The sequence below is a fragment of the Triticum aestivum genome, chromosome 3B (genome assembly GCF_018294505.1).
Source record: "Triticum aestivum cultivar Chinese Spring chromosome 3B, IWGSC CS RefSeq v2.1, whole genome shotgun sequence".
NCBI classification, from domain to species: domain Eukaryota; kingdom Viridiplantae; phylum Streptophyta; class Magnoliopsida; order Poales; family Poaceae; genus Triticum; species Triticum aestivum.
This window is the reverse complement of record NC_057801.1, coordinates 453988691-453998225: the sequence shown is the minus strand read 5'-3', so window position 1 is coordinate 453998225 and position 9535 is coordinate 453988691. Positions and strand designations below refer to the sequence as shown.

At 46.4% G+C, this 9535-nt stretch overlaps 1 long non-coding RNA gene across 3 annotated transcripts; it reads right to left on the bottom strand.

The window, feature by feature from the left end:
- Nucleotides 1–1305: 1305 nt before the first annotated feature.
- On the bottom strand, nucleotides 1306–7962 carry LOC123070324 (uncharacterized). Of its 3 annotated transcripts, XR_006433599.1 has the most exons (6): nucleotides 7654–7962; nucleotides 3892–4350; nucleotides 3670–3778; nucleotides 2812–2954; nucleotides 2094–2192; nucleotides 1306–1968 (listed from the first exon to the last, which is right to left on the bottom strand). It is a non-coding gene; the product is annotated as an uncharacterized lncRNA (long non-coding RNA). The 3 variants fall into 3 exon arrangements; XR_006433598.1 differs by having other exon boundaries at nucleotides 2812–3778; XR_006433600.1 differs by lacking the exon at nucleotides 7654–7962 and adding an exon at nucleotides 5788–7350 and having other exon boundaries at nucleotides 2812–3778.
- Between the last annotated feature and the right edge of the window lie 1573 nt (nucleotides 7963–9535).

Below are 9535 nucleotides of genomic sequence, written 5' to 3'. Positions count from 1 at the left end.
GTGCTTTGGGTGTACCAAACGTCACAACGTAACTGGGTGACTATAAAGGTGCACTACAGGTATCTCCGAAAGTGTCTGTTGGGTTGACACGGATCGAGACTGGGATTTGTCACTCCGTACAACGGAGAGGTATCACTGGGCCCACTCGGTAGTGCATCATCATAATGAGCTCAGAGTGACCAAGTGTCTGGTCCCGGGATCATGCATTACGGTACGAGTAAAGTGACTTGCCGGTGACGAGATTGAACGAGGTATTGGGATACCGACGATCAAGTCTCGGGCAAGTAACATACCGTCTGACAAAGGGAATAGTATACGGGGTTGCTTGAATCCTCGACATCGTGGTTCATCCGATGAGATCATCGAGGAGTATGTGGGAGCCAACATGGGTATCCAGATCCCGCTGTTGGTTATTGACCGGAGAGCCGTCTCGGTCATGTCTGCATATCTCCCGAACCCGTAGGGTCTACACACTTAAGGTTCGGTGACGCTATGGTTGTATAAATATGAGTATGCAGCAAACCGAATGTTGTTCGGAGTCCCAGATGAGATCCCGGACGTCACGAGGAGTTCCGGAATGGTCCGGAGGTAAAGAATTATATATAGGAAGTGCTGTTTCGGCCATCGGGAAAGTTTCGGGGTCACCCGGTATTGTACCGGGACCACCGGAAGGGTCCCGGGGGTCCACCGGGTGGGGCCACCTATCCCGGAGGGCCTCGTGGGCTGAAGTGGGAGGGGAACCAGCCCCTAGTGGTCTGGTGCACCCCCCTTGGCCCCCCCTGCGCCTAGGGTTGGAAACCCTAGGTGGGGGCGCACCACTTGCCTTGGGGGGCACTCCACCCCCCCTGGCCGCCGCCCCCTTGGGAGATTGGATCTCCCAGGGCCGGCGCCCCCCCCTGGGGGCCTATATAAAGGAGGGCAGGGGGAGGGCAGCCGCACCCTTGTGTCTTGGCGCCTCCCTCCCCTGCTACACCTCGTCCTCCTCCCACAGCAGCTTGGCGAAGCCCTGCCGGAGTTCTGCTGCATCCACCACCTCGCCATTGTGCTGCTGGATCATCATCAACCTCTCCTTCCCCCTTGCTGGATCAAGAAGGAAGAGACATCATCCGCTCCGTACGTGTGTTGAACGCGGAGGTGCTGTCCGTTCGGCACTTGGTCATCGGTGATTTGGATCACGGCGAGTACAACTCCATCATCACCGTTCTCTCGAACGCTTCCGCACGCGATCTACAAAGTGGTATGTAGATGCAATCTCTCTCCCATGACTCGTTGCTTAGATGAACTCATAGATGGATCTTGGTGAAACCGTAGGAAAAATTTTAATTTTCTGCAACGTTCCCCAACACGCTGGACTCGAAAAACACGGGCAAGAGAGTAAGAAGAAGAGTTAGAGCCTATTACGGGCGAAAACATTGGGAAATGATGAAAACATATGTCAAAAGGAACAAAAACCAAACCTACTCCAAGCAGCAACAGGATCAATCCAAACCTCTTGCCGGCAGGGACCTAAGAGGCATCGTCTGGCACCCTTCCCCTTTTTCAAAGTAGAAACACTGGTGTCACTCGCGACACTGGAAGAATTTTGTCTCCTGGATGGGGGAACAATTGGTGAAGCCTTGTCAGTAGGAGATCCATCTTGAATTTCCCGAGATTGATCATGGCCAATGTCCTGGTGCACATTCTCCATCTATTGTCTTCTTCCTTGTAAAGACTAGCACCATCACCACCAGATCCAACACTGAACAACTCCTCTTGGGTATTGCGGAGCTCCTGAGAATTGTTGTCATCGTGCCAGCCATGGCAACCAGTTGGATGATATGTGCGTTCTCCAACTAAAGAAATGAAATTACTGGCAACTGCATCACCATCAGCACCCAACAATGTCGTCCAGCACTGAACCAATTTCCCAAGAAGGTTGCTCATGCCAGACGCAAACTAGCCGACAAGATGCTCGACAAAACCCCTCGCCTGGTTTGGACAAACAAAAATAGATGCACCCGTTAGGAAAGGGGGGAGGGTGAGAAGGAATCAAAAAATGCCAGATGGCATGGATCATGTAACTATGTGTGTGAAAGATAACATGTCCGAATTACCTCGAGGGAACAAGATGGACCTGAATGCACATCCAACCATTTGGTGAAATTATATGGTCCACCAAAGAAGTTGTAGTTAATAGAATGCTTTGCCATTAGCTGCAGATACCGGCAAGAGGTCAGTGGTACAAAAATAAATAATGGTAAATTATAAAAGTAAAAAAGAGGTTGCAGGCACATAGGGAGTAAAAAAAGATGGATCGCACATATGTGGAAAAACAAAATGCCATCTGCAGTCTACTATTTTCTCCGTGTGCGCGCTTGTAGACTTGCCATGTGGATTGTGTAGGAACTAGGGTTGCCATATGCATTTCTGAGTTTAACTTGACTGATACACAAATTTGCCATCTCCATTGTGAAATTAATGTTTAAAAAACATGTGCATTAAACTTCAAAGTGCCATGCATGATCTAACTGATTTGCCATGTTCCCATAATTAAATTTTGAAAATTTTAAAAGTTGGCTTGAGGAGTTTACAACATTTGCCGTACATTATGAACTATAGTTCACGTGTGGAGTGTGTAGAAAAGATGCCCATCTAATTTTGCAGTTGACATGTGTGCGGTAAAAAATAGATTTCCCATTAGGAATATGTTAAAGTTGCCATGAACATTCTAATATGATTGCCATGTGAAAAAGTGGAAGTTGAAGGTGAAAATAACAACAACAAAGTAAAGAACTATCCATGAAATTGGCAAAAGGAAAAGAGAAAGCTAACCTGGAGTTTGCATACATTGTGTCGGATATCCTGTCTGCAAGAAGGACAACCTTGACCACATCGTAATTCCAAGCATGGATGACAAACTTATGTGGTGGAAGCGGGCCTCCTAACTCAACGAGGTTGACACTAGAGATGTCAAGCTTGTCAACGTACATAAGTTGTAAGAACACGGCCAAAAAATGGGGGGAAAGGGGAAACATGTTAGTATACATTGAGTGAATCATTGAAGAATGAGAACAGAAAAAAAGCACATATGACGCAATGTTTTGGAAGAAATAGGAGACATGAGGTAGAAGATTTGCCGCTTGGGTAGTGCTGCATTTGACATGTGGTAAAAGTAGGGTTTCCATGTGCAGACTACTATATTTTCCATGTGGGTGGTACTAAATTTTTCATATTTCAAATGATGTAGTTGCCATGTATGAAGTACTCCCTCCGTCTGGAAATACTTTCTTAGAAATCGATAGATACATCCATTTTATCCATTTCTAGGACAAGTATTTCTGGACGGAGGGGATATTATACTTGCCATGTCTGATATTCTATATGTGCCATGTATGTAATACTATAATTGCCATGAGTTGCAAACTATATGTAAAAATTTAAACATTGTTACAATCACAATGTGGGAGAATAAAATGAAGTTGACATTTGAAAGGTGTTTTGTGTGACTTGTGGTCATGACCAAAAAATGCCATGTCTGGGCCACTGTATTTGCCATATATGCACTGTTGTAGTTGCCACATCTGATCTATTAGAGTTGCCATGTGGTATCTGCTAGATTAGCCGTGTGGGATGCGCTAGATTGTGAAGAAAGAAATAATGTGCCATGTGTAAACATTTAAAAACACTAACCATTAGGTAGAGGCGGCAACCCTTGTAGTACATCTTTTTGGCGAAGGCGTCATGAAGGAAGCAGCAGTGAACTTACACCAATTCATGTTTTTACATCTTTCAACTTGTCCTACAAATTCAAAAAGGACATCATGCGCGGTTAAAAAACAATTTGAAAATATATGTTAGTACATGACAACAAAAAAGACAAAATCAAAGAGTACCAAGACAACGAGAATGTACCAGGATAGAAAAGCATCTACTGCTTGGGGGAAGGGACGTGGTAGGCGCAAATATGGATGAGATCAGGTACATTAAGAGCTTCATCTTGAAGACCTCCCCGTGGATTTTCATAGTAGCCAAAGAATTCTCAAGGGAAGTCTTGAAAGGCATGGATTGCTCGCCGGGAAACAATCGGGGGGCCAAACATTCCTCAACATTGTTGTCCACCTGGTAAGGGACATCGATCCCGCCATGGGGACACCCAAAGTGTAGTAAACACAGTCCTAATCCAAAGCACGTCCTCGAATAACAAATTCCCCAGAAGCGGGGTCATAAATCTCCCTGAGCCAAGTTTGTGCATTGGACATCCATCAAAGCCTGCATCCCCATCTCCGCATTAGTTGCCTTCTTCTCCTCGTTGAATCCTTTGTTTAGTTCAGTCAGCTTTTCTTACAAACCCCTATTGCGTGGTTTCTTCTTCTAGAAACATTTGACAAGAGTACAAAATGAAGGTCATCAGAAAGAAAAACTTAAAACTTGACAAGATGTGCATTTCAAAAAAGAAATAGAATGTATGTTCCTCTACGAGTATGCAATGTGTGAGAGTGTGGTTCTCTGAAAAGGCATAGGGGTTGTGGTTGACATGTGTCATGTGCTGGAATTATCATATAAAGTAATATGTAGTAACCAAGTGCAATGTGCTAAAATTGCCATGTGGTAGCTACTGTATAGAAAGCTTGAAATCTGAAAGGGTAGTTTCCATATGCATTGTGTTCTAGTTTCCATGTGCAATAACAAAATGTTGTCATGTTCAGTCTGCTAAAATTTCCACAATGGAGGAATAAATTGTCAGGGGTGCGATGAAAGCAAGAAGAACTTCCTTGCCATCTTTTTTGCCACCAGCCACATCATTTTGTGGCGGCTCCATGAAGTCGTCGTCTTCATCTTCATGGTGGTTGCAAACCATGATGTTGTAAAAAGAACAAAGGCACAAAAAGGCAAAAGGAAAGAATGTTTAGAAAGTTGCCATGGTGTTAGTCAGTACTATGGCAACAATTGTGGTTAAGATCCTGGGCCAGATTAAGCTGTCATGCTTATTGATCGGTCACACGGCAAGTAAATAGGTTCTTGTGAGTAAGAAGTTGTACGCTCACACTAAAGTAACCCATCGTAACAGCATGAGAAATGTGGCATTACCAATATGACTGAACAACATAGCAATTTTGTTGGAAACAACATCATACATAATGAAAAAATGGCTACATTTCCCATGGTTATGTTCACTGGCATGGCAGTTAATGCATCTTGGTGCAGATGAAGTTGCCATGTTCTCAGTATGTGAGTACGGCCAGTGTTTAGAATATGGCAAATGGAGAGGTGCTAAAAAGTTGCCATGTTTCTGTTCCCTGGCATGGCGATTGATGCATCCTAGTCTAGAGAAAAGTTGCCACGAACTCAATTTATGAGTACGGAAAGTGTTCAGAATACGACACATGTAGAGTGGCTAAAAATTTGCCACGTGTATGTCCGACAGCATGGCAGTTGATGGATCCTGGTATAGAAAAAATTGCCATGTTCTTATGAAAGGAGTACGACAAAGTGGCATAGGGAGAGTTGCCATGTATATAGTTAGTAAGAGCATCTCTAGCAGACCCCTTACAAGGCTAGCCCATATAAGGAGTTTACGGTTCACGTTTTCCCTCTTATAAGGGGGGAATTTGGCTACAACCGAGCAGAAGCCTTATATGAAATTGTAAATTTGAAGAAAAAATGAGCGAGAAGTGAACAAGAAACAGTAGAGATGATCATTCATACATACATATAATAGAGATGATCATTCATACATACATATAGTTCATCGATTGCATATTGCGCGTCAGCCTACCCTAACCCTAAACTAGCCAAAATGGGGCTCACCGAAGCCTTGCGGGTGCGACGGCGACGCTGCGGTGATCACTCGTCGTCGTTGTCGAAGGTGAGGTCGATGTACATGGAGTCTTGTGCTTCAGCTTCATGGTGCCACGCCTCCTCCTTCTCCTCAAACTCCAGTGCCTTGATGAGGTCCTGCTAGAGCAGGACGTTGTTGACCTCCTTGTCCTGGTGGCGGTGCTGCACCACCTCCTCCTCCTCCCGCGCACTGCGCGCGAGAATCGCCGCCTCGATGACGGCCTCCTCGGAGGAGGGAGGTAGTCCTCTGGCCCGACGCTGGCGGGCGGCCGCTCCACCTCATGCTCCCTCCTCACGGCTCGGAGCGGCGGGCGATCCTCCGCCTACCTCTTGACCAGCGACAGCGGCGTGCACGAGATGCACGCACTGGAGGAGCTACACGTGTCGTACGAGCAGCCCGCGCCGAAGGAGAGCCGAGCCTGCCGCCGGTCGTACTCCTCCATTTTGCTGCGGAGAAGGGGCGGCGATGGCTCAAGGCCACGGTTGGCGTACCGCCGGACGGATCGCTTCCTCGCTGCATCGGAGATGACGCAACGCTTTCTCTTGGGTTCGTCGCCACTGCGTCGGCCAAAGCTCCACATCTCGCCCCACATAATGGCGGATCGATGGGCCGGGCGGCGGATTTATGTCACCGACGGCGAGAAATCATAGGGGGGGGATGTGGAATCGCGACGGCAGGGGTGTAGGGTTTCGACCTGTATAGCGGCCACGGACCCGGATATATACTGCGCGGGAGGGGGGTTGTTTCCAGGCCACTGTAAGTTTTTTACGGGTCGGGCTGACTATACAGGGTCTGGTCTGGCCCAAAAATCAGGCCAATCCCGTATAGTCACCGGAATTGTACGGCCCGCGCGGTTTTAAGGGGTCTGCAATAGATGCTCTAACAAGGCTAAATGATGAGTTGTGGTTGAACAGAAATTGTCATGTTCTTATTAAAAATGTAAGGAATCTACAAATTATGACAAAAAACGCAGGTAACGTGGCATGCCCAACACTAGTACATAACATGATAGTTTTAGTTGAAAACAAATTGTGTAGTGTTGGGGAAAACAGAATAAAATTGTCATGGCAATATGATGTAGCATGGCAACTGATGCATTTGTGGTTTAGACAAAGTTTCCATGTCTGCTAATTGGAGGAACGGAAAAACGTGTATTTGTTTCATGTCAGGGATAGTTGCCATGTTGCCATGAAGAAGCATGGCAAGTAAGGGGTTTGTGGATATGAGGAAGTTGCCATCTACTAACTAAGCAGTACAGCAAAAATATTTAAGGTATTGATTCAGAAGGAGTTGCTTTGTTCGCATTCAGCAACATGGAAATTATGTAGGTTTCTGGTTACAGGAAATTGCCATGGTATTTCACAAATTGTGATGATCAAACACAGTATTCTACATAAATTCAAACGAATATTTGTGCCAAAAAAAGCAATCTAAATCTAGGGGTTCATACAAAACGAACATATCATGTTATGTGTCTGCAGATTTACACTATGAGAAACCCCAACGACGAGCCCAGGGCTAGGTAGCATGCGGGGATTGACCCCCCCCCCCCCCCCCCCCCCCCCCCCAATGGCGACGGGAAACGGTCACCCGTACCATTCCGTTGCGGATTCGACAAGGAACCACCGCGGAAAACAGAGGAGCGGCGTGGAGCAATACCCTGAGGCTGCGGGTGGAGCTTCCCGCGGCTAAAATGCCAAATCCGCGTCGAAGCTGTCTACGCGACGGCAACTCCCATCGACGGGAAATGAGAACCCTCCCCCATCCACCGTTGATTCACCATGGAATCGCCACTGGAGCACAAAGGGGGAGCGTCAAAGGTTTCACGCGATTACCTTTGCGTGACTTCAAAGTCTCGCCATGATGCAGTGCTGCATGGACTCCCAGCAACAGCAACCGGCCTTCACGACCCTTCCACCTCGGTTTCGCCGGAGAGTTGACGTGAAATCGCCTCGGTGTTGCCGAACTGTCACGAGGATGGAGAAGGGAATGGAGTGGAATACGGGTGGAGGAGAAGTGGAGGTGAGTGGGGCGATTAAAACGGCTACGTGTCGAAATAACCGCGGGCTGGTGGCCGTGCGACGTCGTTCGGGCGAGCAGCAATTCCCCCGCACGCCGATTCAAGTAACCGCAGGTGGTGGTCGTGTGAGACGACGTTCGGGCGAGCAGCGATTCCCCCGCACGCCGATTCAAGTAACCGCAGGTGGTGGTCGTGTGAGACGACGTTCGGGCGAGCAGCAGTTTCACCACACGCCACTCCATGATGATGTGGCACTCGACCCATGGGGAATTGCTGTAAGATTCGTGCAGGCAGAATGAATGTGGATGGATGCGTTTAGACCATGTTCCTTCATGCCACACATGTGGCACTTATCAGGTGGGTATAATTTTGAACCAAACCTTTTGACCTTTGATTATTTTTCGTAGTAATAATATCTCAGAGTTTGCAACCAAAACTTGGTATATTGACTATACGACCATTAACTAAAATATGTGTACGGTTGACTAGTTGGCGGGCCCCAGGAATGGTTGAAGCCATACCCAATCGAAAAAGGATATTATTCAAATTCATTTCAAGTAATTGTAGTAAAACCTGGCTTGTTGACATTCTTGCTTTTCTAGTGATATGTACATATCTAAGTAATTGTCCTTCTGTCGGACCATAATGAAAACGCAATTTCTGTTTTTCTTAAAGACAAATACTCCCTCCGTCCCATAATATAAGAGTGTATTTTACACTAGTATAGTATCAAAAATGTTCTTATATTATGGGACGGAAGGAGTACAATATTGCTCCTTTTTCCCATAATTGAATATTTTTTTTAAGATTACTTCCGGATTTAGGTGCTTTCTAGTTAGTCCTGGTAAATTTGATGCTTAGTATGGAAGTAACACTTTTTTTAAATGGATCAAATCTGCTTTAGTATGGAAGTATTATAAAGGTTGATAATCCCAAACATAATTAAATAAAAGTACATCAAAATTTGGACCATCGAACAACCAGTGCCGCGCGAGAGCTAGTCATCGACGCGTCGATTTCGCCACTCATACCGAAGCTGGCTTGACCTTGTCGATGACATCCAAAAAGCACTCGTGCACGTATCCCTAGGGACTAGTGCCCTGGAGAAGTAGTCGTCGTTGAACCTTTAAATCAATCCAAAGAATCTGACACCAAATCTCGTTGTCACTTACGCACGATGAGAAACCCTAACCTCGTCGCCCCGAAGAGCTGGCAGGAATCTACGACGAAGCTCAGTCTAATCCGTCCCAACTGGTCAACTTGAGAAGGATCGGAGCCTGGAAGACAGAGTCGAAGAAGAAGCGTCACCATTCGTCCGAGCACTGCCCCTGCAAGGACTGAAACCCTAACCTATCTATTAGCCGGAGCCAACGGATCAGGATTCCCCTTCTCGCCACCGACCGCCTCCGCCGAAGGGGGGGCGAATCCACAGGCTCATCGAGGGAGGAAGGCTTTGCACTAGCCACCTTACAAGAGGGGAAAAAGACGTGATCACCCATTTCAAGTCTAGAAATTGAACCTGGATGATCAGGTTTCACCATAAGAAACATGACCATCTGATGAGAAGACGCGAGTCATCAGTATCACTTTTGTGTTGCTTTTTAAATTTCTGCGTTTCATTGTGTCTGTTTTTATTGCGTGACAGATATCTTCTTTTTCGTTGATCTGTGTTCGTTTTGTTTTGCCTGGAGGTGTTA